This window comes from Tasmannia lanceolata, unplaced genomic scaffold (genome assembly GCF_043159265.1).
Source record: "Tasmannia lanceolata isolate RefF3 unplaced genomic scaffold, GAP_Taslan_0.1 ptg000003l, whole genome shotgun sequence".
Taxonomy (NCBI): Eukaryota; Viridiplantae; Streptophyta; class Magnoliopsida; order Canellales; family Winteraceae; genus Tasmannia; species Tasmannia lanceolata.
In genome coordinates this window covers 39,604,782-39,626,554 of record NW_027518680.1, presented here as the reverse complement: position 1 = coordinate 39,626,554, position 21,773 = coordinate 39,604,782, and the positions used below count along the sequence as shown (strand labels likewise).

The 21,773-nt window shown below is 37.6% G+C and overlaps 1 long non-coding RNA gene across 1 annotated transcript in view; it reads left to right on the top strand.

Annotated features, from left to right (window-relative positions):
• Positions 1 to 3,721: 3,721 nt before the first annotated feature.
• Positions 3,722 to 21,773, top strand: part of LOC143862297 (uncharacterized) — a 28,389-nt gene continuing 10,337 nt past the window's right edge. The window contains exon 1 of the long non-coding RNA XR_013240254.1: positions 3,722 to 4,041. This is a non-coding gene — a long non-coding RNA (uncharacterized LOC143862297). The remainder of the gene's footprint in view (positions 4,042 to 21,773) is intronic.

Sequence of the window (21,773 nt, the reverse complement as noted above, 5' to 3'; positions counted from 1 at the left end):
AGATAGACACATGGGGGGGTCCATTTAAGATATATGGGAGTTGATTTATCACTCCTGATTTTTTTTTTAAGAGAGAACGGTTCCTACATACATGTGTAGATAAGTTATCTCCACACTAGCTTAAAATACAGTGGGGGCCACATTATTTGGGTGATCGAAACAATTCATTTTTAAGGCCCTCTCAATGTGGTGTCCACAAAAAATCAGATCCATAGGATCATCCTAATGATTCGAACTGTGGAGGCAAAAATGGATTAATTTGTGAAGGTTTAAAGACATCCATTTTACCTCCACAAATCGTAAGGTTTGGATGATCCTATGTATCTGATTTTTTGTAGACACCCTATCTATTTGAGGGCCTTTAAAATGGATGGCTTGGATCACCCAAACAATGTGGGGCCCCACTGTGTTTTAAGCTAGTGTGTAGAGAACTCTCTACACATATGTCTAGGAACCGTTTTCTCTTTTTTTAATGTCACGTCAATTTCGAGCTTACCTACAGAAGAGGAAACAAAGTCATTGTATATTTCCATGTAAACAAAAGCAATCTCTCTAGTCCTTGAAATTAGATTCATGCTCCTGAGCTTTATTTTTTAAAGTTTTTATTTTATTTTCAACTGTGGTCATGAAGCAAGACTCCTTCCCGTGCCGACGAATCTCTCACCGTCGAAGAAAGTAAAACTAAATAGAATAATTCCATACTATTTTGAGAATGACAAGTTTCTCAAGGAAAAGGGCCATACTGCAGCGTACACATAGTATACGCTTTTAGTGATTTGATGGAGCACAACTAGACAATCCATGGGTCGGTGTCAGAAACAAGAGAGATTCGTGTTGTCGTCCATTGTTTGATAATCTTTAAAGATTGATCAAGTGTTCATGGTCAATGGATGCATCTCATGTGAGGTCAAGTGGAGATTGTTTGTTATGGAGTTGTGGACACGAATTTGCTATGAGTTTGATAGTTTTTCACTGTTGAGGTAATATGTGACGGGCCATATTGGCCTCTCATACACAAATAACTTCCACCCGTAGATGATATTTATTCATTATTGGACTTTTAAATAGATTACTTTTGTATATCGAGATTGCTTCAATATAATAGGTCTATTTATTTATCATTTGGGTATTTTACAATTAATCCTATTTCAAGATGCTCACGGTGACTTTGACAAAATAATAAATCCCATAAATGCATCACATCTGGATGATGCTCAATTCTCGACATTCCAACGCTCGTGTACTTTATCACATATACGGAAATTCAAAATTTGATTGCATCATGCTTAATGTATATATTTAAGGGATAATTACATTTACCCCCCCCCCCCTCTAGTTTCTGACACATCCACTTCCACCCCTATAGTTTAAAACGTGACAAATACACCCCTGTAGTTTCAATTTGTTTAAGGTAGGCCCCCTCACCTGAAGGTTCGTCCATAGATTGAAGGGTTAGGATGATCCGATGGAGCTGATTTTTTGGGCACACCCTATCTATGTCAAGACCCATCAAATGAACGCTTTGGATCATCCAAACAATATTTGGATGATTTTTTGGTAGTGTTTGGATTTGGGTATGGGCCCACATTATTTGGATGATCCAAAGCGTTCATTTGATGGGTCCTGACATAGATAGGGTGTGCCCAAAAAATCAGCTCCAACGGATCATCCTAACCCTTCAATCTATGGACGAACCTTCAGCTGAGGGGGCAAACCTTAAACAAATTGAAACTACAGGGGTGTATTTGTCACGTTTTAAACTATAGGGGTGGAAGTGGATGTGTCAGAAACTAGAGGGGGTGTAAATGTAATTATCCCTATATTTAATTGCATACCAGCAAATCCAGTCAAACTTAATTTCACACCATCTCTTTTACGAGAATCTCTTTATATCGGAGGGTGTGTATCATCCTACGGAGATGATTTGGAAAAGGCCTATTTACATTGGGGCCCAACATGTGAATTGCTTGGATATTCGATTAGGTTGAGCCCAATGAATTTTCTGATAAATATGTATTTTATGGTGTCCATATAGGTACAGGTATCTTTAAAAAATAATTACTTGGACTCACATTGTTTTAAGATTGAAACCGTTTATATGTTGGGTCACAATAAAGAGGCCTTGGCCCAAAATTATCTCTAAAGGATGGTCCTAACCTCTAAATACTTTACTGCATAAATTTGCTTTTTAGTGTGGAAAAATAATTTAGAGTGGTAAAATGTTAATTTGGATCTGTAAATTTACTTTTTTCACGACATTGCATATTCATTGTTTTTAAGAGCCTCAAAAGGTGTATAAAGGAAGGAAAAATTATTTGATGAATGGGCATACAAACTCGTACTCATCATCCCACCCTTGATATTTGATCCAACAGCAACTTTTTAAGATGATCAAATATCAAGGGTGGTACTTCCGTGGTATGTAAAGTTTGTCAACCCATTCATCATATAATTTCTCATAAAGGAAATATCTTTGTCTTTTTCCTGTTCTTCTCTATTCTTCTTATTCGTCATCTTTTTGCACGTTATTTTGTTAAGGTTTTATCTATTTTTGTTTCAGTTTTTCTTCTTCTCGCTCTGTCATCGACGATATTTTGTAGGCATTGCTTCTCAATATTTTCTTTCCTTCTAACGAAGTATGATATGTCCTCACTATGAAGATTCATTCATTTTGTTTAAGAACAGAAAGAAGAAGAAAGATGGAGGGTAATGAGAAGAAGATAGAAGCAAAAAAAATAAGAGAGAGACAAGAAGAAGATGGAGAATAAAGATGTTGTAACCCCCGGCCCCACTCCTCTCTTTTATGATTATTTTTTTCTTAAACTATATTCCCTTTATTTTGTTAATATGGGTGTATCTTTAATTTGATTGGTTAAAAATCAATCAATGAGGTAGGGGTGTCAATTTTGGCTCGGGCTCGGAGGCTAGCTCGAGCTCGGCTCGAAAAAAGCTCGGCTCGAGCTCGGCTCGAATTCTTAACGAGCCGAGCCGAGCCGGCTCGTTAAGCTTAACGAGCCGAGCCCGAGTTAGGCCAGGCCCGGCTCGGCTCGGCTCGTTAAAGCTCGTAAAGTCAATATAATATGCAAAAGCAAAAATAACGTACTGATGGTAGGTGAGTGATGGTAGGTGAGGGTAGGTATGTTCTGTCAACGTCAACGTCAACGCAAATCAAACGGTTCAAAATTAATTTTTTTTCGTAATTGTCATAATTTTTAACATTTTTTGGTATTTATTTATTAATTGTCATAACATAGTACCTGTTCTTCGTAATTTTTCATTTCAAACAATATAAATCAGCTATTTTACATTTTTCAAACTAATGATTACTTTTTTTTGACTTTTTGACTTTTGCTACGAACCTTTACTTTGCTACCACCATTTGCCATATGCGAAACTCGATAAACCCAAGCTCGTGAGCGGCTCGCGAGCCTGGCCGAGCCTGCCCGAGCCGAGCCCGAGCCTGGTTCGAGCCCGAGCCGAGCCCGAGCCTAGTATTTGAGCTTAACGAGCCGAGCCGAGCCTGGCCAAGCTCGGCTCGGCTCGTTTACACCCCTACAATGAGGTACATGTTTAAGTAGGGGCATTTTAGAGATTTGCAAAAATTCCTGGCAATGGTGTAAATACTTGGAAGTTCATGGGGGAGAATTTAAATGAAAAAGCTTAAGTAGAGAGAAAAAATGATTTAATATGGGATTTGTGTTTTGCATTGAAGGGGGAGGGGGCAGTGTATGAATGGGTACGTGTGTTTTGCTTTAAAGGGGGAAGAATGGGTTTACGCTTTCGCAAAAACCGTATGAAGTGGTGTAACTCGACTCCTCCCTCATACCTATTTAAGGAATCCGACCAACCCATACTTCCCACCGTAGCTCTGATGACAGAGAGATTGAGAGGTTATGAAGAGAAAGAGAGAGAGATTTTGGGGAGAGGAATAACTGTTCGGAGGAAGAGCTTGTTAATCCAAGGGAGAAGTAGGAAAGGATTCAGTAGTTTAGAAATTGTCTCGGACCTGTCAGAATCATCTTGGAGGGAGTGAAAATTGAGGTAGGTAGATTGTAACTATTCCGGTGTATTATTTCTCCCTATGATAAATTTTACAAGAAATTAATCTAACCCCTTAGATACGTATAAAGTTATGATTGATTATGTAAATCCCTTACTTTTTACCATCATTGTTGAATCTAGATGAGAAATAGTTTATTTTGATAGTATTGATTCCAAATGAATTTTGCACCCGAACGTCCGACCAAAGGGACCTCCCTCTTGGATAGTTTTGTCTTTTTGGATGCTTTTAAATGGTAAATACTCTATGGAGACCTTTGCAAATGCAATTAGATATATGATGTGAATTATTTGCATACTTCATGCATAATTTACAAATTTTAGAAATTGATTTATATACATGGTTCATGAATATTGATGCATATACTGTTGGAAATTCAACCACTTGAACATTATTTTACTTTTCAAATTGGAAAATAACTATCACACCCGAAACCACTACCATTGCTTGGAACATAACAGCGCCACAAACCTATAAAGTAAACTCCACAAGCATGCAAGGCTACAACTATATTACTTAATTTCATAATATGCATAATCATCCATAAATTGTTTAAATCAAATAATATAGTGTCAAACTCTGACCCTTAAATCCTATTAACAAATTAAAAGAATTAAAGCATGTCTATTACTAGTAGTACTACTACTCACTCTGTAAACTAAAATAAGTAAATCAAAGTCTTCCTCCCCGTGGTAATATTCTCTTTTTGTTCCAACCTCAAGATGGAATCACGGCTGGGATTTGAAATTTGTAAACCACGGGTGAGCCAAATTAAGCTCATGTAAAGTAATAAGAACTATGCTAATAGATAGAATATCAATAACAGAGGTAATCTAAAGCAAGTTGTTCAAGTCAGATTTCAGATAATGGTTCAGTACTGGTATCAATATCAGAATTCAATGCTACTTCGGTTCAAAAAGAGCTTAGTTTATTATTTTTCAGAATTTTGATTGTCGACAGTTTGTCAATGAATTATGCATTCCCCGCTGACTAGGGTCCAGAATTGGCCAATAGTTTAGATTGTTCAGTCTGCAATGAATTATGAATTCCATATTCGTATGGGTCCATAAATAAACCTAAGCTTCCCAAGAGGTGTCAATATTCAATGGTTCAATATTCAATAGAGGTTTCAATAGATGGAAATACTGAATCGATACAATAATAAGTCAAAAGAATCGATAAAAGGGATTGCCCTCAAATATTCATAAATCAATACCTCATTGGCTTCGGAGTTCAATTGGAAACATGGATAGCAATAACATAATACATGCGGGAATCAAGGAACCAAATAGCATCCAAAAGGGTTTGCGAATAACCCATTAGAGTAATCCCTATTACTCACCTAGTTCGAGGTCCGATGTCGATCTCACAATTATTCTTCAATCACTTATGATCACAATATAAGGGTTTCATTATCAATATCTATCAATGTTCTTTGGTTAATTCAGCTATTATTGGGCTTCAAGAAGTAGGCCAAAACACCAATTACAAAATCTAGATTCCAAAAATAAACCTTCGGATTTCAGCGGATTTGGACGCCCAACCCAGGTCTTCAGAAGTCCGAGAGTCTCTTTGGAAGACCCTTCAGACGTCCCTAAGAACTTCTGAAGAAAATCCAACTCTCGCATTTCTTATCATTAAGCGTTCGAGCGCATGCCTCAAGCGTTTGAATACTTCTATTCGTGCGTTTGAATCGTGGGCTGGGTTTTTCCGCAAGAAGTCCAGCTTTTCAACCGATTTCATCAAATCTTTGAAAAGTCATATCTTCTTTGTATGACCTTCGCTTCGCAAGATGTCGTATACGATGAACTCTTTACAACGAGAGGAATCCATTAAACCCAGACTTATGCATTGAAACCCATGTAGAAAAGATCTAAGTGAAACCTTATATCTAGGTCAAAAGTTACAAAACCTTAATTTCCAAAGCCGAAATTGCTTGATCTTGATTTCATCGGGGATCAAGAAACTAAGGGATCCTCAAGAAATCTAAGAACAACCATAAAAATCGTTTCTAATAGGATTCAATCATCAAAGTCTCCCTTCTAATTTCACTATTCATCTTTTAGGATTCGATTAACCGTCAAAAATTGATTTAGAGTGCGGATCTTACCTCGATTCGCATTTTCAAATCGTTGTTCTTGGTTCTCTTCTCATTCTCCTCGAAAACCACTTTCTAGGGCTGCAGAAATGATTAGGGTTTCTTTTTAGTCTCCCTAATCTCATAAGGTGTTAGTTATAGGATTTTAAAAGAACCCTAATCGAACTGTCACTCTAAATGACAAAAATCCCCTACCATAGAAGGGGGGACGGAAATTTAAGAAGGGCCATTTCATTCTACCCCCTTACAAAAAATTTCGTCCTCGAAAATGATCTATCACGTACCTGAGTCGTCGAACAAAAAAGGATATTTGGTTCTCATTTTTTCCTCCAGTTCCTAGGTGGCCTCACGTTCTAGGTGATTTGGCCATTGGACTTTGACGTAAGGAATGGGACGCTGTCTGAGAATCTGATCTATTTGGTTAACATTACGAACAGGTTGTTCCTCAAGAGACAGATCTTCTTGTAACTGAACAATCGGTAGCACAGCAATATGGTTAGGATCTGGCACGTATTTCCGTAACATTTATATGTGAAAATCATTGTGAACATTTGCCAAAGAAGGGGGCAAAACGAGCCGGTAAGCCAATGTCCCCACTTTATTTATAATTTGGTAAGGTCCAATATACCTTTGGATTAGTTTCCCTCAAATGCAACATCGCATCACCCCTCTAGTGGGTGATACTTTAAGAAAAAGACTTTGTTTCCAACCTGAAACTCCAATTTTGTTCTTCTAACATCGGCGTAACTCTTCTGCCGACTTTGTGCAGTTTTTAGACGTTCCCATTTGGATACTGGCTTCGTAAATGTTACTATATGAAAATTCTACCAAGGGTAAGTGGCGATTCCAAGAACCCTTCATATCAAGAGCACATGCCCGAAGCATACCTTCTAGAATTTGTATCGTTCTTTCTGACTGTAATGTTGTACTTAAATCAAGTGTAGTTCCCATTGATTGGTACAAACTTCACCAAAATTGAGATACAAAACAGCTGTCTCTATCTGATGCAATGGATGCTGGTGTTCCATGTAACTTAACAATTTCCTTAACATACAACTTGGCAAACTCATCGAGGTTTGTACCCGTAATGGGTAGGAAATGAGCTGATTTAGTGGTCCAGAATTACCCACACGGTATCATTGCCACCTGGCATTTTTGGAAGTCCGTAAACAAAATCCATGCTAATCCTCTCCCACTTCCATTTCAGAATGACCAAAGGCTTCAACGTCTCATGTAGTCTCTGATGTTTTCCTTTCACTTGATGACAATTGAAATACGGGTGTGACAACCCAAGAGAGGGGGTGAATTGGTCAATTAAAAATTTTGGGCTTAATTAAATGGATTATTAAAATTAATTTACTAATTAAGCACTTATTAATCTAACTCTTGTTCAAATATTCAAGATAATGAAATTTAGGGTTTAGATATTACTTTAAGCCTATTTGCCCTAACCCATGTTTTAATAAAACATAAATCCAAGAAATGGTAGAGTTTACCAATCACCAATGTGCAAATGAGAAGGAGAAGAAGAATCAATCCACAAGGCACAAGATTTATAGTGGTTCGGTCTATCACAAGACCTACTCCACTCTTCCAAGTTTACCTCCTTGGGATCTCAACTAAAATGATGAGATTCTTCAACGGGCGAATCTCCAAGCTGTACACCCGACTTCTCAAACTCCAAAGGAGACACACCTTTTTCACACAAAGCCTTGCCGAGGGATCACGCCATCTTGCAATGTCTTCACCTTTCTTAACTGGCCGAAGAGTAGACCCTCACAGTGTCTTCACCTTTTATCAGGCCGAAGAGAAGACCCTCAAATACAATGAAGAAAATAAAATGAAAAACTCTCAATGCCTCTTTAGATAGGCGGATTACAAATTTGGTAGGTCACAAACACTCCATGGAAGATAAAATGTAAAGCCTATGGAGTTCCTCTTGATAGAATATAAAAATCAAGTTCAAAGAGGTTTAGCTTTTAATGAGAAAGTTTTTGCTCAAGGAAAATGGAATTTGATATTTGTAAAAATGTTCAAAAGCTTGTTTAGATAGGTTTTAATGATGTATATGTAGTGTATTTAAAAATATGACCGTTTGGGGTAAAACTGTAAATAACTGTGGACCCCGATTCGGGAGAGAGGTGGGGGACAAGCCCCCAGCGGCCTCTTGGATCATCCACGTGAATGGAGAGCTCTACCAAGGAACTCTCGAAATAGATGCCACCCTCATAGCATAGCACGAGTGGCGATATAAAAGAGATACCTTTTGATTCGGGAACAAGTCCGGATTCGAAACGTATCTAAACAAACTCAGAGTCGCCATCCACGGTATACGGCCATGGAACCTTTAAACAAAAATATGCTCTGTATACCATGGATAACCAGAAATATATATGGGTTTGTGCCTGATTACGAATGGAGAAGGTCTGAGAGCACCCCCAATTCGTCCGAGTGCAAGCACTTGGTCTCTTATGCCATTTATTATTAAATTTAAAGAATTTCGGGCAAAAATCATATGAAATAGGAACAATTCTCAGGAATCGTCTACCTAAGCATGCATTTCCTGAGGATAAAGAAACAAACATACACAAAACGAAATGAAAAAAATGTGTCACCTAAGCAAAGCTAGGTTATAAGTGACATGCCTAATGGGAGTCTAAGTTCTGATGTGCAAACACATGCAAACTATAGCTAAAGGTATAGTATCAGTACAAGAAAGTAAGAAAACACATCAAAACATAAAACACAAATCAATCATATATATGACAGGACAAGACAAATCCTAACTCTAATGCGACTTGACTCGGACCAAGATGGCCGTCCATCCCAGCTGCACTACGTATCCCGGCCTCGGGAAGAATCGGAGTCAACGTAGTTCGAATGACCTATTCTAAACTACGATGCCTAACCATCTAAAACCGCTATCCTAAACTCGATCCACTAGACTCGACTGATTTTATAGCTTTTTTTTACACAATTGCTTAAATTCATGTGAATTGTAATTTTTAGGACTCTCTATATGCCCTAACTAATGCAAGTTGATTAGCCTTAAGCTAATGCAGGTGAACCCTATATCCTACGTGTATCTAGGCTATGCAACCTAATGAAAACCATAGGCTGACTATATGCTTCATAGTCTAGCCATCGGGTCGACTAGATGTCTAACCGATCGACTCGAGGCCTCCTAACTCTAGGGACACTCACACGACAGGACACACCATATCAAACAAATCAAGACAGCCCCCTAACTCTAAAACAAACCAAACGGCTATGACAGACTCCTAACTCTAGGGGAAGATCTCTTTGAAAAAAAAAGATTTTGAAGAAGGTTTTGCATTTTTAGAAGGTTTGACAAATTTTATTTTTAAAGTTTTGGCTGGACCTGGGATGTGGATCCCAAGCTGCACTACGTACCTCTTGAAAGAGGATCAAGCCAACGTAGTTCGAAAAATGAACTCTCCTAATACGCTCAAAAGCTCAAAAGCATTTCAACATGACTTAAGATTTTTTATATTTTTCGACTGTTTTTTGAATTTTAAGATATTTCAATTTTTTTAAATTTTTTTTAATTTTTAAATGTTTTAACATGTTTCTTTGAATTTTAAGATATTTCAATGTTTTTGAATTTTAAGATATTTCAATGTTTTTGAATTTTAAGATATTTCAATGTTTTTGGAATTTTAAAATATTCAATTGTTTTTGGATTTCAAATTTTTAATGTTTTTGTGATTTTTAATGATTTCAATGCTCTTGAGATTTTAAGATTTCAATGGTTTTATGGATTTTAAAATTTTAAATGTTTTTCACCCTTTTGGTCAAAGGCCAAAGGGTACACACAATGAAACACCCTAGGGTAAAACCCTTAGGGTAAAAGGGGAAACCCCAAACCAACAAACTAGTATTTCAAAAATAATTTGTAACAATCCACAAACAAGTAGACAAAAGTCTCAAGAACAATGAAAATGATTTAAGAACCCTAGCAGGTAAAAGCAACTTAAAAGATAAACTTCTATCTAATAGATGAACTAAAAAGACTACGGGGCGAACTCCTAACATATAGGATAACCAATTCTAAATGGGAAGCCAACGAATCCAAAATTCTCTATTTGCTCTATAAAGGAGAGTGAATGAGTCAAAGACTCGCTCTAGAAATGAGGGAGACACTAACATGAGGTTGAGCAAACCTCCTAAAAAAAAAAATCCCAAATGAGACAAGGCTTGTCTTTAAATAGGGACTCCAACAAATGAGGCAAGACATGCCTCCTATGAGTACTCTTTGCTAAGGCAACCTTCCCAAGGATACACTCTAAATGACTTTTTCATCGCTCAATCAATGAAAAGGAGAAGCTACCATCTAAAAGATTAGAAAAGTTTTTAAATAAAAGAGAGGGAAACCCTACTGGGACTAAGCAAGTCCCCTATAGATGGGTTTGGACTACTAATGCCCAACGCCCAAACGCACTTAAAAGGCTAGGCTAGCCTACTAAATGAAAGAAGGAAAACTATTTGGACTAAACGAGTCCCCTAAGGATGAGCTTGGGCTAGCGCTTTCATTGCCCATGCAATGATAAAAAGATTAGGCAACTAATAGACCAAGTCGGTCTTCAACTATAAAAAGGGTTCTATAAAATGAGGCTGGACAAAAAGGAATACTCTTACATTAAAATTCCAAATGGATAGAAGTTTAAACAAACTGGACCCATTACAAATCCTTTAAAAAATAATGCAGTCAATGATAACCACAATATTCATCACAAAAGACAATCTTACACTTTTTCAGTAATTTAGAACATTAACAGTGTGGATATCCAAAACATTTTCTGTATAACTACAAAAGAAGTCTCTTAGAATGAAACGAATGATTCAGATCAATATACTAAAAAGGAATATTATAATGTTGTAATGAGCCAACAGAGATAGCAAGATAAATCGTGACTGGAGAAGATAAAACTCTACAAGGACATCCACTGTGTGCTACAAAATATAGTTACAAACTGTAGAAGAAGTATGAGACAAAGGCCATGTGCTTTTAAACCAATATAAATCCTAGCTGCAAAATAACAGGGTCGGTAGTCCCAGGATTATGACCATATAAATATGGTTTTACGCGACTATAAAATTAAAAGCGAAGCAAGCAAATGGCTTCTGTTCTACCATAACTCAAGGATGAGAACACTACCACATTTATGCAGTACCCTTGAAGGTCAACTGCAGAAAGACGAATTGATAAAGCAATATCATTTTCAAAATATAATGCCTCATTATAGAGTTAAAATTTCGAGTAGAATTTGAATGGGAAAGTTTACTTTATAGCTAGTAACACTCTAACTAATGCCAAAATAATTGAGTTTATGTTTTTTTTTTTTACTAATTTTTTTACTAATGTAGGATCATGTTAAGTTATTTATCTAAAAATATTATAAACACAGCCCTGTTTCAGCAACTATTTATTCCCCAAACATCAAACATGTGCATCCAAATCCTCTATTTTCTACAAATGATCCTCATATTAACCTATATTTCATGAGGGAAGCTTATATGAGATTCTAATCAATTTGTTTTATATGAAAATCTTCCCCTCTAATTTATCTGAAAGAAAATGAAAGACCAATTTAACATATCAAGCTGCCCAGATAGTAATCTCAATAAGGAATATAAAAAAAAGTAACCTAATAAATGAAACACTTCCATAGAAAATTCTCATTATAGAGCTGAAATCTTTGTCACAATTATCCCTCATCTAATATCATGTTATACTGATCATGTAAGCTTCATTCTTTCAAGAGAATCTGATATACCCTTGCTCAATCAAGGTAATAAGGAAACCTACAGATTCTTAGCTTTCACAACAATTAAGCAGAAATACCTTTAACTAAATGAAACATACATGCTTTAAGCGATAATCAGCACTATATTATGTTTATACAAAAGACTTTAAACCAACTTTGCTCTATGACCTGCACTTGCCGCACCAAAACAAAGGAACAAATAATAATAAATTTTTTTTATGATCAACATTCTATCTGCATATTAACATCAGTTCAGGTGCAGCTGACACAACCATTAAGCAAAGATAATTTTTCTAACTAAAATATCCAACTAGTGCATGATTGTGTCTATCCAAAAACAAGTACAGTTACGTTAATATCATGTCCAAAGATTTCCATGAATAATCAAACAAAATCAAGATAAATGTACATATTCCCTGCTACTTTAATAAAATAGTTTGATCACCAAATAATTTCAACTATTCACTGAATTATCATTTATCACTCAAAATTTTCCTAATTTCAGGTATGGGACTCTAATAATATGACAATGACACAGGGGATATATAATGGCAACAAAATTGCTCATGTAAGAAAGGGATATACTCTTGAAAGTTATGATGGAAGAGCCTTCAGTCCTCTAACCAATACTCATATTGCTACACCTCAATTCTGACATCACTGACTTTATTTCACCTTGGGAGAAAACAGAATGAGGTTGTTATTGACATTTCTCTAACTCAATAACTATGAAAGGACTGTTATTGTGAGGACTACTATAGTCATTACCCTATCCCAATCAACAAAATGTGGATTCCCATGATGAGGGCTGCCATGGACCAAATTAACACCAAAACAGGTTGGAACTATGGACAGGATTGTGTCAAAATTGGGGCTGACACAAAGGCTAATATAAACACAGGCTGATTCAACATGGACTGACATAGGGGCTGGTTCAAATAGGGGGCTGAAACAAGGGCTGAAACAGGGGCAGCAGTGGGGCTGAATCTATGTGAATCTGTGTTGAAACGGTGTCAAATCATAGGCTGGATTTATGGACTGAATTGTGATAGAACTGGGACAGATTCATGGGTGAACTAGGGACAGAATTGTGTGTGTGCACTGTGTTAAACAGAGGCATATTTGTGTGTGTGCACTGTGTTAAACAAAAACAGATTTATCGGCAGAATTTGTGTGCTAAAATTGTGCAGAAAATGCAGATCTTGTACCAAAAAACTGGGCAGATTTAAGGGCTAAAACTATGCTAAAACTGGGTAGCAAAATGGCTAAATCTGTGCTGAAACAGGAGCAACAATGGGGTGAAAAACATGCTCAAACAAAAGGGCTGAACTGCGCTAACTTGTATTGTGCAAACAAGGCTAATCTATGGAATAGATTATATTCAAACAAGGGGCATAGCATGAAATGTATTGTGCTCAACGAGGCTGAGATATGGACTGCACTTTAAAGTAGAAGGAATTACTATTGCTATGACTCCACAAACAACTAGTTCAGAATTTCTCATAACAAAATTCGCTGCAACCCAACCTAAACTTATGTCCATCTATGTTAAAAAAAAAAAAAAACTGCTCTTTAAACCTTTTTTTTTTTTTTTTTTTTTTTTAAAGCTCAAACATAACATAAACATTTTCGCAATCTAATGCTACTTAGACCCTAATAAAACTAAGACTGCCTCACACAAACATACAACTCAGACACGTAAGCATACACATACACAGATATGACACAATACCATTGATTAAAAATGACAACCCAATACCTCTAACCCCCTGAACCATATGCAAGCATTTACCCCTCATTTAAGTAAAATACCGTGCTCACACCAAATCTGCCCTTAAATCTGCACAGTGAATCCGCTCTCGATTATTGGATGAATCCATGTATTTATAAATGTTCTCAGCTACATAGAAATGAGACACACACAAGAGAACAGTGGGACTCAAAGATACTAATTAACAACTCAAAACTGGAATAAAATCAATTAGGAGCAATTACTTGATGAAAGCTCTCTACTATAATGAATACATAAAAAAAAAACTAGTACAGGATATAATGATTGAAAAAGAAAAAAAAAAAAATCTTGCTCAAACACCTAGCAAGTAAAGAATATGATCGCATAATCAGCTCCATTGACTTCTACTTCTAAACAAATAACACATTTCATTACTATTTATTATGTGACAAGAAACTGAAGTTCATAATATAAATTTGTAACGACCTAAATCAGACATATGAGTATGGAATTATACAGTGGAAGTCTCACTTAAACATAAATGTGTGACTATCAGTTCTTTAGACCCAAAACAAAAACAGATACAACTATCATTTGCTACAATACCTCAAACTAATTTAATGTAATTAATTGACCCGACTCATACAATACCAAGAACAGATGATTCTGTACGATAATAACGATTTAATGACCAACCGTAAGCAATAAAAAAAAACACATAGTGAACTGTCTCTGAAACAAGTGAATTAAATGAGTAGAACAGAATCTGCTGAGAAGTGAGCCTTTGTGGCTGTTCTCTCATAAAACAATCAGCCACAAAATTCCCTAACAAATCCCTAATAATAATAATGATAATATTTTAAGTAGTATATAAGTTCAAACTGGAATTTTATTTTCATAATGCCTTAATAAAGTAAGAATAACACTAGTCTACACTCATGCCTAAAATTTTTAAGGTCTACAGATCTTTCATAGGCATTTCAACATATACACAACATGCGATTTCAAAATTTACACTATAGTACTCTAATGACCTTAATACTCACGACATAAGCAAACATCTAGCAATCTTTCACATAAATGACTCTTCTATAATTTCCTGGATATTTGAGATTCTGCAAACACTCAGATTCTTAACATAAACACAGAGCCTTGAAATCAAGGTCAACACAACAAGTTCTAAATCAATTAACATATTATTATTCTAAAAAAAAAGAAAAATAAAATAAAATTAAAATTACCTTGACCTTGGATGATCTCTCACCTTAATTTTCTCTGTTCCGATCTCTAAGTTCTCCTTCTTTTAGATCTTTTCCTTCTTCCCTTGGTCCTTTCAGCTTCAAAATTTTCAGATCTAAGCTAGCAACAATACACAGATCCTTTAAGCTGTTGAAGATGATTTTCAACTTTTTCTCAGAATCGGAAGTAAAACGAGTTGAGGTTTGAAAAAGTGAGTGAAACAATAGATCAGAAAAGGAGAAATCGGAAATTTAGATCAGATCTCCGATAAGATCAATCGGAGAAGATGGAGATAATATCTTTCTCTCACTCTCTTTCTATATTACAAATCTCAGCTACAATCCACAGATCTAAGCAATAAAATCGTGGATCTAATGCTTGAGAAGAAGTTAGGGTTCAAGGTTAGGGATAAGAGCAAAGAGAAGAAAAACTAAAGGAGTGAAAACAAAATCTCGTCGGAAATTGACCGAATCTCCGGCATGGAACGATCGGGGAAAAGGAAGAAGAAGAGGAAAATGAGTTTCAGATCGGTTTTCTCTCTCTCAAATTCGCAGAGTTTCTCTCTCTAAAAGAGGAGAAAATTTTTCTTTTTCTTATTTTCTTTGATTTCTTCATATATATATCAAAATATGGCTGTTGATATCGGCACCGCCCAAATTGATAAGCGCACAAAATTATTGAGCGCACGAACATTTTAATGTGCGCACGAATCTGCTCCGTCTCAGACGAGCTAATTCGCCCCCCCTGCTATACGAAAATGGTATTTTATCTCTTTTTCCCCCATGGACACCCCCCTATTTTGATTAATTCAACCCCCCTATACACTTATACTACGATGCTATCGAGGCTCGTTCACTAAGCAAACGTGCTCGGATTTCGACGAAGTTTTGAGGAGACCTCGGTGAGACTCTAATCTAGCTTAGGATGAAGTTTGGGACCCTACCTAGCTGATTTGATGGGGTTTCGCACAAATACAGCGAACTTGGGTCTAGTCAAAATGGGGTGTCTACAATAACTGGCTTGAAAAAGTCAAGCATAAAATGCCCCAACGGCTAGTTTGCTCGAACAGCGGCGGTCGACCGAGCTATCGCTGTCACCCGCCCTTATGGGCACCCTTTTATATTTTCAAATTTCTTACCGTCCCGATCGACCGTCCCCATGGCAGTCGCCCGGCGAGGGCTACCTGTTTGCTCAAAAATTCGGCTCAAAAACCTATCTCGGTCGACCGACCCACGACGGTCGCCCGCCCAAAACTATGACAGATTGTTCCTGGGTTTCCAGGGACATCTCCGCGGTGGCCCGGTTTGACCCTATCGACCGGCCCGCTATTTTTCCGCAAGTGCTGGAATTCCAGCAAGCTTGGCGCGGTCGTCCGGAATACCCCGGTCGACCGACCCTTTGTAAAATTCAATTTTAACTTTAAAAGTCAGGGACTTTTGGGCCATGGTCTTTGGGCTTAAGTCCTAGGTTTTCAAAACACATTTTTGGGTGTGTGAATGGTTTTTAAAGATATAAAAAGTTAAGTATGAAAACCTTTTGAAAGTGCATTTAAACATAAAATCAAGAGGACTCCAAATACAATCTGAAAGATGTAAACCTTGAGTCTTCTTAGAATGTATAGGCTCATTTGCACTTCCTTGGATTTCTTTGGCTTGTGAGTGAACTTCTTGAACTTGTTTGGTTCTTATGACTTCTCCTCCAATCTTCAATGCATGTTGCATGGTACATGAGGTGTCACCAATGGCATGTTCAACTCCAAGCTCCTTCTTGACACTTGTTGGGAACTTATGGAATCTTCATGATGAGCTTCTTGATTTGAATATTTTCAAATGAGGATGTCTCCAATGTAGGTACAAGCTCTTGGTTCCTTTGCCTCTTGGTCCACAAGCCATGTGTTGAGAAAAGTTGTGTAGTGGCGATTATGACATGAAAATCATGTGTATAACACGACACCTCAAAGCAACACATCAGTCTATAAATGCTAATCAATTTAGTTTGCTAGCATCAAAACAAAAAGGTAAGGTGAATGATTAACCCATGGGAACCCTTGGGCTTACACAAATCAAACACTGGGCCACATACGTGGCTATCTCACTTTTCATATTATTCCACCAGAAATTTCCTCTCAAATCCCAATACTTTTTTGTACTCCCAGGATGAGTTGAATAGTTCGACCTATGTGCCTCCTTCAAAATCTCAAGTTTCAACTCGAAATTATTGGGCACACAAATGCATTTGCCGCATCTAAGGGAACCATCTGAATGAACCCGGAACTTCGATTCAGCCCTAGTTTCCAATTTCCCTTTAATTTTCTATAACTTGGGGTCGGGTCATCAGCTTGAGCAGTTCGGATTCTTTCTAATAGAGTCGGTCATATTTGTAAGGTTGACGACATTGCATGGTTATCAATATAGAAGATTCTAATATCTGACCTTCTTAGGTCCTCCAGAATGTCTGCTTGGGAGGTGATTAAGGTGGCTATATATCCAGGAGACTTTATGCTTAAGGCATCAGCCATGACATTAGCTTTTCTAGGGTGATAGCTAATGGTCAAATCATAATCCTTAAGAATTTCCAACCAGCTGGGCTATCTCATTCAATTCCTTTTGAGTAAATATATAGTTCAGACTTTTATGGTCAATGAAAATTTTGCATGTCTCTCCATAGAGATAGTGCCTCTAGATTTTTAATGCAAAAACTACGGCCGCCATTTCCAAATCATGGGTGGGATAATTCTCTTCATATGGCCTAAGCTGGAGCGATGTATAAGCAATCACTTTCCCATCTTGCATTAGCACGCATCCCAGTCCCTTCTTAGAAGCATCACTATATACAGTAAATCCCTTACCACCTACTGGTAGGGTGAGAATGTGTGTAGACCCTAATCGGTGTTTCAGTTCTTGAAAAATTTTCTCACAATCATCTGTCCATGAAAAGCATACTTCCATTTGAGTCAATCGGGTTACAGGGGTAGCTAGATATGAGAAATCGTCAGCAAATCTTCTATGATACCCTACTAACCCCAAGAAGCTTCTAACTTCAGCTACATTATTGGGCCTATCGCATTGTACAACAGCCTCAATCTTCTTTGGGTCTAAAGAAATGCCATCTTTTGATACTATAAGGCCTAGGAAAGATACGGTGTCTAACCAAAATTCGCATTTTTTTAGTTAACCAAACAGTTTCTCTTGTCTCAAAACTTACAACACAGTTCTCAAATGCTGCTCGTGTTCCTCTCGACTTTCGGAATCTACCAAAATGTCGTCGATGAATACCACTACAAATTTGTCCAGAAAGGGACTAGATACTCGGTTCATCAGATCCATGAACACCAGAGGGGCGTTAGTCCAACCAAACGACAATACGAGAAATCCATAATGGCCTTAGCAGGTGCATAATGCAATCTTAGGAACATCATCAGATTTTATTTTCAATTAGTGGTGTCCCGATCTTAAATCAATCTCGGAGAATGCACAAGCTACATGAAGTTGGTCAAAGAGGTCATCAATCCTAGGTGAGGGGTATTTGTTTTTCATAGTTACCCGGTTCAATTCTCGATAGTCTATCCAGAGTCTCATACTCCCGTCCTTTTTCACGAATAAGATAAGGGCTCCCCATGGGGATACACTAGGTCGGATAAAACCTTTTTCAAGCAATTCTTCTAACTGTTCTCTCAATTCTTTCGTTTCAGTAGGGGCCATATGATAAGGAGCTTTACAGATATGGGTGGTTCCAGGAGATCAACAGAAAATTCTAACTCTCTATCAGGTGGTTGACCAGAAAGGTCTTCAGGAAATACATCTGAAAATTCTTTAACTGTATATCTTCAATCCTCAAGTTCATACTTGGGATTTCAATCACGGCCGATAAGTAGGCCTAACACCCTTGTCTCATCAATTGTCCTACTTGCATTGCAAACACAAGTTTAGGAGTTGGTCTAGCGCCACTCCCTTCAAAACTAAACTCTTCTTCACCAGGGATTGAAAGATTACTCTTTTCTCATGACAATTAACAGTAGCATAGTGGGAGGACAACCAGTCCATCCCTGAATCACATCAAAATCATGGATTTGAAGGACAATCAGACTAGCCAACAGTTCTCTGTCACCTATCCTTATCGGACAAAATCTATATATTCTATCCGACGCCATTTCTTCTCCAACAGGAGTAATCACACACAAAGCAAACTCCAAATGATTGTATGGCATATCACAAGCATCAACATAACTAGAGGAAATAAAGGAATGAGTGGCACCATAATCAAATAGAACACAAGCAAAAGAAGACGCAACAAGTAAAATACCTGCCACTACGGTGCCACCCTCCTGAACATCCTGGTGAATAAACGGGCTGGGGCTCACTGTCTGTCAACCTTCTACTGAGCGGTAAGTGGTGCAGGTGCAATCCTGATGTGAATAGTATGCATAGTCTGTGCATGAGCTCGAATGGCTTGTGGTCTCTGCACAGTTTAAGATTCATCTGCATGAACCGGATATTGGGAATTTTTGTGGCCTTTCTCACCACATCTGAAACAAGAGCTGGTGTTCAATCTACACTAAGCATCTGGATGAAAACCGCCACAATGAGTGCACATCGGTTTGTTCTTCTGCCCAACTTCTGAATTTGGCCTACGAGCACGAAAATCTCCTTGATTCTTATTCTTAGCGCCCGATCCAGATGGCACAAACTGTTTTTCGAAGGGTCGATTTGATGCGCTGACCTCGGAATTCTGCATACTCTGACTATTTCTTTCCCTTCCTCTATTCTTCTAATTCTTCGAATAGATTTCTCTTGATTCTTTATGAATCATCTCCATCTTTCTATCTCGGTTCAGTAAATCATTATAATCAGCAAAAGGAGGTTCTGCGATCCCTTTTCGAATATAAAGTGTGAGACCTTGTCCAAACTTATTTATCTTAATTGCCTCTGTTGGAACAAATTCAAAGATGTGCCTAGACTATCTATCAAACTCAGTCTCATATTCCTCCAGTGTCCCTTCTCATTGAAATAACAGAATGAAGTCCCTCTGCATCTGATACACGGAGATCTGAGGAACATATCTTGCAAGAAAATCTAGCCTAAATTCTGCCCAAGTATAGGGATTTTCCCTGTCTTCATTTGACTGCTCGATCCCTCCCCACCAGTGAAGGGCATTTTCCTCAAGCATATAAGTCGTGTATATAATCTTATCCACATCTTGCGTACAAATTCATTGACTTAAATTCTCTTTCAATTCCAGCAATCCATGACTCAACATTCTCAACATTAGTGGCACCTCTAAAGATCTTTGGTGCCAATCTCATAAACTCCATGATTCCATGAATCTGATGGTGGTGCTCCACAGCTGGCTGTTGTGGAACTGGTGGTGGTGGGGGTTGTTGACCTTGACGGTTTATTAATCCCACCACAGTTTGCATTAAATCATGTACCTCTCATTGCTCCACATTAATTTCCCTGGGCTGAGGGTTAATAGGCTGATTTGTTGTTCGTTGTTCTTGTTGAACACCCTGCTGAGGGTTCTGTGCTTCTAAATTTTGAGGTTCAACTTGCTGTAGTTGTACATTCTGTTGACGATATAGTGCCTGAACATTCTGAGGTTTCCCTTGCACCGGATTATTCGAGGCTATATTTTGATCTCGATCTGCTATCTCGTGTAAGCCTGAGTGTGGGTTCCTCGTCTTCCACGGTTTCCTCATCGGGCCCAAAATTCTCGACCACCATGAGTTTCCATTCTAGAAATAGTAGGGTAACTATAATTAGTATTATAACTACAATACAAACAATACAAAACAATACACAATACAAAACCTCTCTGATGGACCCTAATGCATCCTCAAGCGTCCCTGAGTGCACTGGAGTTTGTAACAGGGCCTTGCTCGCATGTCAAACTCATGTGTTATCTGAGCATCCCTGGTAAACACTAGTCTTTCAAACGATTCCTATTTGCTCCTTGTCTAAATCCCAATCTCACTCTTATTATCTTAAGTCAAATTCACCTAGGACCTAAAGCCTAGGCTCTGATACCACTTTTCTATCACGCCCCAAACCACCACCATGGTTTGGAAAATAATAGTGCCACACACCTGTAAAGTAAACTCCACAAGTATGCAAGGCTAACATTATAATAGAACCATACTCAACTATATTACTAAATTTCACATCCATAATCCCATAAACTATCAAAATCAAATAATCTCAAGTGTTAAACTCTCGCCTTTAATCCCATTAACAAAATAAAAGAATTAAAGCATATCTACTACTACTCAATCTATAAACTAAAATAAGTAAATCAATGACTTCCTCCTTGTGGTAATCTTCCCTTGCCACTCCAACCCCAAGCTAGAATCATGCCTCGGAATCTGAAATTTGTAAACCACGGGTGAGCTAAAGGTCCTGTGAAGAAATAAGAACTATGCTAACTGATAGAATATCAATAACAGAGGTATTCAAAAGCAAGTTGTTCAAGTCAGATTTCAAATAATGGTTCAGTACTGGTATCAATATCAGACTTCAATGTATCTTGGGTTCAAAAAGAGTCCAGTTTATTACTTTTCAGAATTTCGATTGTCGATAGTTTGCCACTGAATTATGCATTCCCCACTGGCTAGGGTCTAGAGTTGGCCAATAGTTCAGATTGTTCAGTCTGCCAATGAATTATGCATTCCTCATTGGCATGGGTCCAGAAATAAACTTAACAATCCCAAGAGGTCTCAATATTCAATGGTTAAATATTCAATGGTAGGTTCAATACATGGAAATACTGAATCGATACAATAATAAGTCAAAAGAATCGATAAAAGGGGTTGCCGTCAAACATTCAGAAATTGATACCTCATTGGGTTCAGTGGTCAATTGG